This window comes from Lycorma delicatula, chromosome 9 (genome assembly GCF_047948215.1).
Source record: "Lycorma delicatula isolate Av1 chromosome 9, ASM4794821v1, whole genome shotgun sequence".
NCBI lineage: Eukaryota > Metazoa > Arthropoda > Insecta > Hemiptera > Fulgoridae > Lycorma > Lycorma delicatula.
In genome coordinates this window covers 92,124,965-92,139,089 of record NC_134463.1, presented here as the reverse complement: position 1 = coordinate 92,139,089, position 14,125 = coordinate 92,124,965, and the positions used below count along the sequence as shown (strand labels likewise).

General features: G+C 30.3%; 1 protein-coding gene across 2 annotated transcripts in view; it reads left to right on the top strand.

The window, feature by feature from the left end:
• drn (zinc finger AN1-type doctor no) overlaps positions 1–14,125 on the top strand; it is a 150,260-nt gene that overhangs the window by 8,212 nt on the left and 127,923 nt on the right. The window contains exon 1 of one of the 2 annotated variants that reach the window (XM_075374507.1): positions 10,336–10,476. The exons of the other annotated variant lie outside the window; for it this stretch is intronic. The gene's annotated coding sequence lies outside the window, so the exon portion shown is untranslated. Of the gene's footprint in view, positions 1–10,335; positions 10,477–14,125 lie in introns of those variants that run through there. 2 annotated transcript variants of the gene reach the window in all.

The following is a 14,125-nucleotide window of genomic DNA, read 5'->3' as shown; positions in this document are numbered from 1 at the left end:
AATTTATGCTTCATGTTTTCTATTAAATATAGTAGTTAATAATGTTTCTGTCACTTTATTTTTTAACTTTGTTCTACGTATGAATTGGACAAAAATGTTTGTAATATATAGAAAATATTGTGTACTAGCTGGTCAGGGCTTGCTTTGCTCGCCTGGCTGTAGCCAGGGGGATGCGGAGCCCTGTACCCCTTACGCATTCATTCTCATGGTTGTGGGAATAATCAATATTTTAAAATATTTTCTAAAGAAAAAAAAAATTAATCATTTTACTTCATTATATTTCTGTACCCATGGTGAGAGAAATATAATGAAGTAAAAGGATTAATTTTTGTTTCTTTAATGAATTTCTTAACACACCCCTCGATCTATTCCTTAAAACCTCCCCTAGGATAATATGAATGTGTCCTGAAAATTGAAAGCAATGGGTTGGTTGGTTCTCATACAATGCTGTTGCAAACAAACAGACAAACTTTTGCTTTTGTATGTTTTTTTTGCTATCAGTCATTTGACTGGTTTGATGCAGCTCTCCAAGATTCCCTATCTAGTGCCAGTCATTTCATTTTGGTATAGCCCCTACATCTTGCATCCCTAAAAATTTGTCTTACATATTGCAGATGTTGCCTGCCTACAATTTTTCCCATCTACCTGCTCTCCAACATCAAAGCGACTATTCCAGAATGCCTTAATATGTGGCCTATAAGTTTGTCTCTTCTTTTAACTATCCTTTTCCAAAAACTTCTTTCTTCATCAGTTTGCCACAACACCTCTTCATTTGTCACTTTATCTACCCATCTGATTTTTAACATTCTCCTATAGCACCACATTTCAAAAGCTTCTAATCTTTTCTTCTCAGGTACTCTGATTGTTCAAGTTTCACTTCCATGTAACACTATGCTCCAAACATATACTGTCAAAAATGTTTTGCTGATGTTTAAATTAATTTTTGATGTAAGCAAATTATATTTTGACTGAAAGCTTGTTTCGCCTTTGTTATTCGGCATTTTATATTACTCCTGCTTCATCCATTTTTAGTAATTCTACTTCCCAAATAACAAAATTCTTCTACCTCCATAATTTTTCTCTTCCTATTTTTATATTCAGTGATCCTTCTACATTATTTCTTTTACATTTCATCACATTCATTTTGTTTTTGTTAATTTTCATGCATTAGTTCTTGCATAGGACTTCATCCATGCCATTCATTGTTTCTTCTAAATCTTTTTTACTCTCAGCTTCAATAACTATATCATCAGCAAATCGTAGCATCTTTATCTTTCCATCTTGCACTGTTACTCTGAATTTAAATTGTTCTTTACCATCATTAATTGCTAGTTCTATATAAAGATTAAAAAGTAATGGGGATCAGACTCCCTTTTTTATTAAAGCTTCTTTCTTTGATAATTACTGTTGCAGTTTATTCCTGTAAATGTTAGCAGTTGTTCTTCTATCTCTCTATACTTCTAAACATTTCTAAACATTTAGGGTTCATAAATGTTTTAAAATGTTGAACATTTTCTAACATTTATGAACCCTAAATGTTTTAAAATGTTGAACATTTTCTTCCAGTCTATGTTACCAAATGCCTTTTCTAAGTCTAAAAATGTCATATATGTTTGTTTGTTTTTCTTCCTTCTACTACTATTAATCTGAGCGCTAAAATTGCTTTCCTTGTCCCAATACTTTTCCTGAAACCAAATTAGTCTTTTCCTAAAACTTCTTCCACTCTCCTCTCAATTCTTCTGTACTGAATTCTAGTGAAAATGTTTGGTGCATGGAGTAGTTAAGTTAATTGTTCTGTATTCTTCACATTTATCAGCTCCTGCTTTCTTTGGTATCATGACAGTAACACTCTTTTTGAAGTCTGATGGAACTTCCCCCTTTTCATAAATATTAAACATCAGTTTGTATAATCTACCTATTGCTTCCTCACCTACTCTGCAAAGTAATTCTGCAGGTATCCCGTCTATCCCAGGAGTCTTTCTGCTATTCAAATCTTTTAATGCTCTATTTAATTCAGATCTCAGTATTGTTTCTCCCATTTCATCCTCCTCAACTTCCTCTTCTTCCTCCATTTTCTAATTCATTTCCTCCGTATAACTCTTCAATATATTCCACCCATCTATCGACTTTACCTTTCGTATTATATATTGGTGTACCATCTTTGTTTAACACATTATTAGATTTTAATTTATGTACCCTAAAATTTTCCTTAACTTTCCTGTATGCTCCGTCTATTTTACCAATGTTCATTTCTCTTTCCACTTCTGAACACTTTTCTTTAATCCACTCTTCTTTCGCCAGTTTGCACTTCCTGTTTATAGCATTTCTTAATTGCCCATAGTTCCTTTTACTTTCTTCATCACTATCATTCTTATATTTTCTACGTTCATCCATCAGCTGCAATATATCGTCTGAAACCCAAGGTTTTCTACCAGTTCTCTTTATTCTGCCTAAGTTTGCTTCTGCTGATTTAAGAATTTCCTTTTTAACATTCTCCCATTCTTCTTCTACATTTTCTACCTTATCTTTTTTACTCAGACCTCTTGCGATGTCCTCCTCAAAAATCTTCTTTACCTCCTCTTCCTCAAGCTTCTCTAAATTCCACCGATTCATCTGACACCTTTTCTTCAGGTTTTTAAACCCCAATCTACATTTCATTATCACTAAATTATGGTCACTATCAATGTTTGCTCTTGGATATGCTTTGTAGTAGACGAGTTGATTTCTAAATTTTTGTTTAACCATGATGTAATCTATCTGATACCTTGCAGTATCACCTGGCTTTCTCCATCTATATTCTATTATGATTTTTAAACTGGGTGTTGACAATTGCTAAATTATATGCGCAAAATTCAATAAGGGCGGCCCCCTCTTTCATTCCCTTTGCCCAACTCATATTCACCCACAATATTTTCCTGCCTTTTCCGATGCTTGCATTCCAATCTCCAGCTATTGTTAAATTTTCATCCCCTTTTAATTGCTTTGTCAATTTCTTCATATACACCTTATCATCATGGGCACTTGTAGGTATATAGATAACAGTCATTGTCGGCTTAGGTTTTGATTTTATCTCCTTACTACAATGATTCTGTCACTAAGCTTTTTGAAGTACTCTACTCTCTTTGTATATAAGAAGGTATATAGATTGATTTTTATGAAATATGAAGAGTGTTTAAAAGAAACTTATCTTTGTACAAGCTCTCATCGTTTTGAATGCTGGTTTTTCTCTTTTTCTTCTCTTACTTAATCCTTTAATCCTTAGTAGGTACCTAGAAATTGATAAGCCAGTTTCTACATTCTGTTTTACCTGCAGAGAGCTATGAAGAAGCATTTCCTAGTTGGAGATAGTGGCTCTACCTGTTAAACTTGTCGAAACAGGTGGCCCACTTTTAGTAGATTTCATAAGAAAGCTATCTATTGTAATGGGTACTATGATTCAACTTCCAGAAAATTTCAACATATCTTTTCATTTCACATCCCCCAGACCCCAAAACCACCGTCAGCTCAAAACGTTTTTATGTACATTTTATACAGATATCTCTATATGTATATAGTTTTCTTTCTTTGGTTTTTTTCTTTCTTGTGGACACGTTAACTGCTGTAATTTTGCATCAATCACTTTCAAATTGTTCCTTAAAATAACTTGTCCAGAAATCTTGGTCGAGTTCTTTAACAGCCAGAATTGGACCATGGGGGTGGAAATGGCTTTTTTAAAAACAAAATATCGCTATAATTTCTTATTAAGTAAAATATCTAACTCGTTTAAATTTCCTACTATTCTTTGGATAAGGGCCTAAACCTTATTTAAGTACATTTTTTAATATCCCCAACCATTGGCCCAGGGGATTGAAAAAATGGGGTTTCAAAGGCAAAAAAGAAACATACCTCCCTTAATGGGCACATTATCGAATCGGTTTAAAGCGGTCATTAGTCCTCTAAACATTACCTAAAACTTTTGTCTGAAACTATTTTTGATATGACTAACCCTGACGGTAAGGGATGACCAAAATGTTGCTGGAATTGTAAGAAGATGGGGCTTGTCGTATGCTAAACATGTGAGACTTTTTTCACATGCAACCATTGTTATATTCAGTAAATTTGAGGTTTTTCTTAACTTTAAGGTTGAAATATTTTTTATCCCCTACTTAGCACCGGTGAAATCGACCTCTTCTTTTCAGCATGCCGAAAGGGATTTTTTATCTGGTGGTTGCATAAAGACCTGAGTTGTGGTTTATATGAATGATAGGTAAAGTCAGCCAGCCCTGTTACGTCTTTAATCATAAAATAAAAGTAATATTTAAAACTTCATAAAAACTCATTTCATTCATCGTTATTTGAAAGTTTGTTACGTTAGTTGTGTGAAATTTTTATTGATTGTATGCAAATTATTAATTGATAAATGGCTTCATGTAATACTTGATGAGTTATTTAATTATTCAAGAACTAGTCATAACTCTAAAAAATAATACTCAAATCATTTCATTAAAAATAATAATTGAGACAAAGTTTATTATTTTCTTTAATCACATTTTATAAGCTTTTATCTGTTTATATTGCTGTAATTGCTGATGAATTATGTACTGGGCGCCTTATCCCTCCACGTTTTAGATAACTGGCAGACTAACCTTGGTTGGCTACTTAATGGTGAAAGTGAACATGAAAGAAATTTACTTCACACTCTAATGAATGTTACTTGCTGTGTGTTAATGTTCTTAATTATTACTATTATTATTACTACTTAGATGTTATAGTATATACAACTACAGCTGTCAGTACTAAAAATCAATATTTCATTAAAAAATACTTCTATTATGAAGAAAAGAAAGGTGATTTTTTTAACAGATTTTTCTTTCACTGTAAGATAGTTATTAAAATCACTAAAGATTTAGTTTATTTAAAAAAATATATATATCTACACATAACAAAATTCAACAAATTAAAAAAAAAATTCTTTACAGATTACTTCTGAACAATTAAATTAATGGAGGTAAACTACACTAACTTAATGTAATTTAATTAATCAAGATAAACTTGAATAATATGTTGAATGCAATGTGTAATTTCTCATAGGACAGATTCAATGAAATTTTACTATTTACTTGGCATTGTACATTCCAATCTTGTTCTTCAATTTTAAGGTTGTATCACATTTTTTTCAGATTTAAGATTTTTTTTTGTTCTGTCACAGAATCTTAATACCACTTCACATCATCCCGTATTAGTTTATTTAATTTGCAATGTTCTCACGTACGATTACATTTTTAAATGCTTATACTTTTTCTAGTTTTTTTGTTATTCATGTTTTCCTTTTTTTTATCTTTATTGGTCACATTGAACCACTTGAGTTTTACCATGTTCACTTTTTCTTTGAAGGTTGTGCAGTCTGGTTCTTACGATCCAGCCAGTACTTTCCATCCGTTCTGATCATAATTTTCTCAATTCATCTGAAATCCCTGTAGCCTTTCTGTATGTAATTTCTGCTGTTTATCTGTAAATATTAAGCGAGGTATTAATTTTACGTTCTCTGCATCTGTAATTTTGAGTCCGATTTCTTTTGAGATCTTGCTGAGTTTCTTAGATCCATTTTCCTTTTTTATAAAATGCTAAAAAAAAAAAAAAATTATAATATTTTTAAAAACATATTTAAGATTCCTAAATGGTAAAAAAGACTTAGTAAATGTTAATTTTTAAACCTTTCTTGTCTAGCTCATTTTGTTATCAGTTATTCAGTTACATTGAACATTAAAAAAGGGCTTTATTTATCGGTATATTACTCCAATGTTTTACAATGAATGACACCTTTGGCATAGTCTTTTGAATATCATGTGGCCAGCACATAGTAAAATGCAGTAAAAGCCTAAAGCAGAGCAGAATTTGTTAATTTTTAAATATTGAATTCAATGTAGATTATACAAGTAGTATAAAACATAGTCCAAATTGTACAAAACTTTTGTTTTACATCTGTGCTACTCACATGATTTAGGTATTCCCAATAAAAACAGAGTGCTTGTGCAAATATGTTAACTGTAATATGCAGGTATTATAGAGAAGAGTATTTTAGTCGAATTTAATATATTTGAACAATAAAATTTAGTGATATTTTATTTTATAAAAAAAAGCATACTAAATTGAATAATAGTAACAGTTCAAATGTACATTTAAGAATATATTAAATCAGTTTCTTAATTGCTTTAAAAGCACCATTTATGATACTACCTCTGAGGAATATATTAATTCATAGTCCCCAAAAAAAAGATATTATAGAAGCATATTATATTTAGAAAGTTAGTTAGGATTTTAATTTGCAGAATTGTAAATAACATTTCATCATTTTCTGCCTTTTTACAAGCAGGAGCATAATTCCTGATGTAAAATGTTTGTTATAAAAAAAAATTAATCTTATGATATAACACCAAATTGTTTAATAAAACATTTGTTAAAAAACATACTTTAGTATGTTTTCAGTTTTTTCTGTTCCTGTCCTTAGTGTTGGTGTTGCTCTTTTTACACTGACATCACCTAATCAAAGTATAAGCTATGAAGGATAATGGCGAAAGGTTTTTTGTTTTAGATTCTTTTGTTCTATTTGAAACAATTTGTCTAAGTGTTATACTACTTATAAATTCTGCTATTAAAGATAATTATATTTTTATAGTTCTATAATCAATTTTATGTTCATTATTAATCATTTGTATTATAATTAAAGGAATAGTTCAGTCTTTTATTTGTCAGGTTTTTTTTTGGTTTATTTCAAACAGTCCTTCAGAGGACAAATAAATATTTTAATTCTTTCTGTTCTGATTTTCCCTCTTTCTTCAGAATTCTTTCACTATCCTTTGTTTTTAATTCTTCTGGCCAGCACATGCACTCTCTATTCGTTTTTGCATTCACAAGAAGATATTCTGCAGATTTTTTACTAGATTTTTCTGTCTTGACAATCTTTTATTTCAGTATTTGCTTTTTTTTAGATCTTCTTTTACTTGTCTTATGTATGGGGGCGAAGTTGTATAATTCTAAAATTCACCAAAAAGTTTTTTGTTCGATCTGTCTGAATCTATTCGAATAATATGTCCCACAAATTTTAGTCTTCTTTTTCAGGTTGTGGTTTCTAAATCTTCAAAAGTGTTATCCATTTTTTCTTCTTTAATTTTGCAAATTTCTTTATTTGACTTCATTCTGTATCCATCTTTCATTTTTCTTGGGCCGTGGATTGTTGTTAAAATTTTCCTTTCAGTTTTAAAAGTGATTCTAGGTTTATTATATTGGAGGGTTCTGTCCCATAGAGGATTACTGGTTTCAATACTGCATTATAATGTCTCAGTTTTGTTCTTATAGATACATTTTTCTTGTTGTACATATTTTTTAGTTAAAAATTACAATCTCTCAAAACTATTTTTCTACTTTCAAACACCTTCTTATCTGAACCATTTGAGGATATTATTTTGTGTAGATATTTAAATTTATCTGTGTATTTAATTTTCCCAAGTTTGGTTTCTATACATGTTTTTTTTTGTTAAAAATTTTCTCATTATTTCTGATTTAGAAAAGGAAATTTACAAACCTGCTTTTTCTGCAAGTATTTTCATATCCTCTACTTGAGAAATAGCCTCTTTTTCTGAATTCCCTCTTTTTCTGAATTCACAAGCCAAATCATGTGTGAAAGCTAAACAATTTATTCTTATTTTTCCTTTCTATGCCATGATTCCAAAAGCAGATTTGTTAACATTCCAAAATGTTTTCAGTATTTTATCTAATACTAGGTTAAGTATAAGGGAAAGGCCATCACCCTCTCTCAGACATGTTTTAATTTTGAAAGGATCGCTGATTTTGCTTAAAAATGTTATTTTTGAGAATGTGTTTGTTAATGTGTAGTGTTACTGTAATTAAATTTATAGCATTCTGATCGACCCTATATTCTTTCAGTGTTTCAATAAGAGTTTCCCTGTGTACAGAATCATAGGCTATTTGAAAATAAACAAATGCTATAAATATTGATTTTGATCTTAACATCTGGTTTCTAATGATTAATTTCAAACTTAAAATCTGTTCTAAACATGACCTATCCCTTCTGAAGCCTCCTTGAAACTCACCTAACTTTGGATCAGTTTAAATTTATGATCTGTTTAGTAGTAGTTTAGAGAAATTGTTATATGTTACTGTTAAGTGGGCCTCTGTAATTATTCACATATTTTTTATCATTCTTTTTGTGAAGAGGATGGATAATTACAGTTTACCAATCTTCAGGGATTTTTTCTTCGTGCCGAATTTTTCCAAAAGGTTCTACTGTTTCCAAAAGAAAATCTATATTGGCTAATTTAATAGTTTATTTTTTTCTTCCAAATTTGATGGTATGGAATTTTGTTTTGTAGGGTTTAGTCAAAATTTAAATTAGTTTTTAGGGTTTTGCAGTTTAATAAATTTCTGAAATATTCTGCTAGGATTCACTATTCTCTTTATTATTTGTGGCTAGAGATCTGACTTTTCTTTTAAAGCATAAGTTTGGTGGGTTGTAGTTTGTGATTTTACTTTTAAACATTTTGTAATTTACAGTATTCTTTTTAAAATTTTCATCTAATTTTTTAATTTGTTTTTTATGAGATTTCTTTCTTTCTTCTCTCAGAATTTTGTGTGTCTTAGCTTCATCAGAATTTGTAGGTTATTCTTTTCTTTTTAGAATTCAGTTCTTCCATGCCGGGAATCCTTTTTCTATAGTCAATTCATGTTTAGAATTTCACCATGGGTGCTTTTTATAGACCATGGGTATTGTAATAGACCAGCTTCCCTGGCAATCTAATAAACTGTCTTGAATTTCCTTCCAGTTTTGGGGATTATTTGGTAGGATCTTGTTCTGGAATTCCTTTTTAATCGTTTCTAGGATTTTTTAGTCTAATTTTGGGATTTTAATTTTAGCTTTTCATTTTAAAACTGGAATAAAATTCATTAGTTAGATGTTATGTTAAACGATTTTCTAATGCTAACATTATGAATTTCTTTATAACAGTCTTTAGAGATCACACATGATCTAACTGAAATTCTCTCATGCAAGGATTTGGAGAAATTCACATTTTCTTTTTATTAGGTTTAGCTTTAAAATTGGTTGAAATTATTTTTAGGTTAAACATTTTTACAGATCTGGATTAATCTTTCCCCTTTTTTTATTTGTTTTTTTATGGGCTGAATACTTTCCAGTTATATTTTTAAATCTTCTTTCTCTACCCAGCTGGGCAATGAAATCTCCCAGTAGAATTAATATTATTTTTAGAAATTTCAATTATTTCATTTTCTAGAGTATCCCAGAGTTCCTCTACTTTTTCTGGGTCTGTTGTATTTTCTTGTTTTATTGGGGCATGGACATTAATTAAAATATATTTCTTATTTACAGATTTGAAATCTGTTATGTAGTTTTGAAATTTGGAATCTACTATTTGTCAGGTTTATTGTTGATTATTTATTAATTTTAATTTTCTGAATGGTATTTATATATAATGAAATGTTTTATTTGCGCTAATAATAAGGATATCTGTTATATATTTAATATAAATTGTAACATACAAATAGTTCTTTAATTTTCTGTTTAGCCTCCAGAACCATTGTAAGGTATTACTTTGGAGGATGATATGTGTGAATGTAAATGAAGTATAGTCTTGTACAGTCTCAGGTCAACCATTCCTATGATGTGTCATTAATTGAAAACCTGCCCACCAAAGAACACTGGTATCCACAATCTAGTATTCAGATCCATATAAAATTAACTGCCTTTACTAGGATTTGAACCTTAGAACTCTCGACTTTAAAATCAGCTGATTACAATGACAAATTCACCATTAGACCAACACGGTGGGGTAACACAAATAATTCATCAGTTACTATTGTGACATGAAACTGGAAAGTAACTGTATTCTTAGATAAAAGGGTAGTAATTCCCATTTGATTGATTTTTTTAAAAATGGTTACTAGTTTTATTCTGATATAATGTAATTGTCAGTTTGTTAACAGTGGTTATATTTAACCATTAATTAAAGCACCATCAGTTCTTTAATTAAGAACCCATTAAAACGATAAGTGACCGTCATTTGACGTTTTATATTTAATGCATGTAAAAATTGATTTGTGTTATTTATTTTCTGCAATCAGTTTAATTAAGATAGTTTGTGGTGTTCTTATAGACACCACATTTTGAAGATTGCGTTTTGTTTTAATTAATTGATAAATTACCACCCCTGATATTAGAGTTGTAATCACACCAAACATTTCAAATGTTATTTCTACTAGTATGTGTCAGTGCTGCCTCACATTGATTATTTCATAAACTTTCTCTATAACTTAGGATCTTGTTGCACCAATAGGTTTGCAGGAAATGGTCACGTGACATTCTAGTTGTCGTGAGTCGTGGTGGATAAACTTGTGTGTGTGGGTATGCCTTGTCATCAGTGAAATATTGTGGATTATTTACTATTTCTTAGGAAAATTAGAAATGTAAGTGTATTAAATAATACTGAAAATTATGCGTTTACGTTTGTAATATATTTATTCTAAAATAAGTTAGATTATTTGGATCTATTGAAGTATTGCATCGATCTTCTTTCTGGTCATACATTCATTAGCCGCCATTTTCCTAGTGTTTCAAGAACTGTGTGATTGTAAAAGTATTTATTCATGTTCGGATATCTCAAGAACAATAACATTTAGCCATCATTTTATTCTATTTAGATATTTACATACACTCTAATTAATGCCACTTAAGTTTGATGTTGTAAGCGTATAGTGAAAAGATGTGCGTAATGTCCGCTGCTCGGGGATAGTTTTTCCTCGATTGATTAGTTCACTTCACAGTTACATTTTACCAATAAATTTATCCGAAGTTGGTATGCTTATTCGACAATTATTAGCACTCTGATAAGGTACTTAATTTAAGATTTCTCACTAGTAAAAATATTGACTTGTGTCATTTTGTTTCTTAATTGTTTGATTTTATGATGTCTACTTGTCCGCTCCGTTAACAATTTCAGTCATCCGCATTTTATTATTTACAGTAGCATTTGCTTTATTTATTTATAATTGTTAACAACTAGTACAATCATCTAGTACTAGATATTTGTGTTACATCATGATCAATAGGTGTGGGCTGCAATTAATGTCATGACATCCCGTTTAATTGTCATCGATTCCCCTCAATAATTAGGTTCATATACTAAAATTTCTTAAGTATTTTTTACGGATTATAGTTGTTTTATTATTCATTCTATCAATCAATGCGAATAAGTATTATTCAAGTCAGATAATTTATATGTTAATGTTTTACATCACCTACTTATACATTTCTATTTTAATTTTATAGGCTCATTTTCTCCCAAGTTATTTGTTTCATGTGAATATGACAGGGTTTCATATCTGCTGCCAATGGTTTTTAAAAAATATCTTCATTATCACTAATTACTTTTTAATGAGTAGTTAAAAGTTTTTTCATATGTAATTTTTTAAACCTAGGATTCTCCAGTTAGTGATAAGTTGCAGGAAGCAACATTAATTAACAATATTGCCTAAGTAAACTATTTAAATGTATCGTTTGGTATTTATTGTTGTGGCATTAAACAGCATCATTAAACTTTATTTTTAAATTCAATTATGTTTTTATAGATTGGTTGTAAAGAATATTTGTTTAATAGTCTAATACTTATTAAAGATATGATGAGCTGAAGAAGTTAGCTTGGAATTTAACTCTTCTCATTACCCAAAACTTCTAGTAATTATGTAGCACTTTCACAGAGTTACAACCCTCTACATTTATGGTACCTGGATTATTTCTATTAAATGCATGTGTTTTTTATTTAATATAGGAACTTTTTCTTTCTTCTCAATTCATGTGATTAGTAATCAGTTATTATCATACTTATCCTGTTACCCAGTGAGTTTCTCCCCTGAACTTGAAATACAGGTGGCACACAAAATAATCCATCATTTGGTTTTGTTAAAAAATATTTATTTGAATTGCAATACAGAAAAAAGTAAAATACAACGTGTTTGCTATATACCTGGAAATTATGTTCTGCTTATTATGTGTAATATGACTACAATCACATCTAGCAACTTCCAACACGAACTGCTATGTTTTTAATGAAATAACTCGACAACACATCATCGATTATCTCATTGCACACCTCAATGATCAACTCTCACAGTTTCATCACTTTATGAGGATATTTAGGGAAAGTTTTTTCCTTTAGAAATCCCCAAAGAAAATAATCACATGGACTGTTTGGGGGCCAGTTCTGTCCATACGCAGAACAATTAGGAAATTGGTTTGAAATTAGGTTTGCATTAAAAGTTTCATGAGAAAGTCTAAAACAGTGTTAGCTGTGTATAGTCTGGCTCCATTCTGCATGAACCACTCATTTTCTAATTGAAACCCTTTTGCAAGAAGGTGTGGAACAAAATTACTACGCAGCATGTTTAGGTAACGTTCACTGTCTGTTCAAAAAGAATGGCCCTATTACCCCTTGGCTTTAGATAGTGGCCCATACCATAATTCTTAGAGTGTGATGCACCTTTTCATGAAGCACATGTGGATTTTCAGAAGCTCAAAAATGCCATTTTGTTTATTAACAACCCTCTAGATGAAAATGTGCCTAATCTGAATACCAGACATTGTTCAACAAAACGTCTTAGTTCACAGCCCATTCATGGAATGTCATTCTTTTATGTTTGTTGTAAACTGTTAATTTAGGGAACACTGTTATTTTGTACAGATATTAATGCAAAATCAGTTTTTAAAATTCGCTGCACAGATTGCCTAGAAATCCCAAGTTGTGCTGCTGCTTTTCTTGTTGATATGCTTGAGATCCTCAGCAACGCTACTCTTGACAGCTTTATCATTCTGTGGAGAACAAACATTGGCATACCATTGGTGCTTTCTCTCAATTACTAAACCAGCAGTATTAAATTTTTCATAAAGTCTATGTATTGTTTTAAATGAGGGTGACCGCAAAGTTTGAAAATGTACATGAAACCATCTTTGTGTAAGCACCACACTTTTCGTTTTATTAAAAAACAACACAGTCTTTACACACTGTTCAGTAGTCAGTCTTCCTTTGTCAGCCATCTTGGAATGATACACAAATAGCGCATCCAGAAAGAGAAGAAACTAATATCCATGAACTGCTGTTACCTCTGCTAACATAAAACATATTTATAATTAATTATTAACCTAAATAATTATTGCCAAAAAACATTTGGGGTCATTTTGGGCACCATCCTGTTGTTGTAGATTGATTGTTTTTAGATTCATCTCATTTTGTGCTCCTTTTCTGTGCCCAGTTTGCAGCTTTCACTCAATTTCATCACCCTTCCATCATTGGTAATATTGATAGAAATGTCCCTTCCTGTTTTATGATTTTTGGCCATCCACTTAAGTGTGTCCAGTTCATAATTTGAATGATTAAACTTGTAAAATTTCAATTTCTTTTTTGGTTAATTTTCATATCTATTGATAATTCTCACCCATGTTTAGGATTTTCTAATGAGATTAATTTGTTCATAATTGTTTTTTTTTCTAATCTCTATTTTATCTTTTAATTTTCTTGTTATAGCACATTCTGCATTTCTCACTTATCTGTTTTATTTTTTCTAATCATTCTCTTCCTTTCTAATTTTAGGTCAATACATTTCCTTTTATGACCAAATTAAATAATTTTTTGTATGTTAGCATCTGATCATTTACCTTCATCTTTTTAAAAGTATTCTTTCACAAATGTCTTTTAGACATAATTTAAAATTTCTTTGTTTCATTGACCTAATTTCAATATTTTTCTCAGGTATTGCATTTTAAGTGCCCCTATGAGCCCTTACTTTCCTATTGTTTGTATCACTGATTTTATTGACTGAAATAACTTAACATAAAATACTTTTTATAATAAAATATTTTGCTGTTACTTAAATTTTATAGATATTGCTACATTTTCTTTTATGTCCATTAAAGCTGTTGCGAGTTGTATCAGTCAGTGTTTCATCTCTCTTACTTCATTCATCCTTTCTAAAGTTAAATCCTTAAAACATAGGGCTACTTCATTTATGGTTGTTTTGTTTTGCAACTACTACTGTCTCTTACTAGTTCATTCACATTTCATTA